The 501-nt window shown below is 58.1% G+C and overlaps 1 protein-coding gene across 4 annotated transcripts in view; it reads left to right on the top strand.

Annotated features, from left to right (window-relative positions):
- Positions 1–501, top strand: part of AP1B1 (adaptor-related protein complex 1 beta 1 subunit) — a 26,225-nt gene that overhangs the window by 17,618 nt on the left and 8,106 nt on the right. The window lies entirely within an intron of this gene.

The following is a 501-nucleotide window of genomic DNA, read 5'->3' as shown; positions in this document are numbered from 1 at the left end:
GGCTTTTTGACTGCTTGCTGAAAGGCCCAGTTGGGTGAACTGGTGTCTCCAGTGGTGCAGCGAAGCGCCGTGGCCTCTCCAGCAGAGGTGTGACATAAATAGCTTTAACTTTTTATCCCTGGGATCCCTCTAACGCTACAGAGAGACTTAGATGGGGCCGGGATGCTCCGAGTTGCTCTGTAGTTGCTGCAGCTTCCCCTTGCCCCATGGTTTTGGCACTAACCCCTCCCGTGATTCCCAAAGGACTCCGACAACCCCGACCTGCGGGACCGTGGCTACATCTACTGGCGCCTGCTCTCCACCGACCCTGTGGCCGCCAAGGAGGTGACCTTGGGAATGCAGGACCCATGGCAGGAGGCAGATAGTTGGAGCTTGATTCTGGAAAAGCTGGTAGTTAGTCCTGGAGAGCGAGGACACCATCTCCCGTAGCACAGGAGGGCTGTGTCCCTGCCACCCCATTCCCAAGGTGGGGTTCCCCACAGGAGCAGGGGGGCATGGATT

This window comes from Calidris pugnax, unplaced genomic scaffold (genome assembly GCF_001431845.1).
Source record: "Calidris pugnax isolate Ruff unplaced genomic scaffold, ASM143184v1 scaffold7, whole genome shotgun sequence".
NCBI lineage: Eukaryota > Metazoa > Chordata > Aves > Charadriiformes > Scolopacidae > Calidris > Calidris pugnax.
Note: the sequence above shows the minus strand (reverse complement) of the source record. Positions and strands in the feature narration are given on the sequence as shown.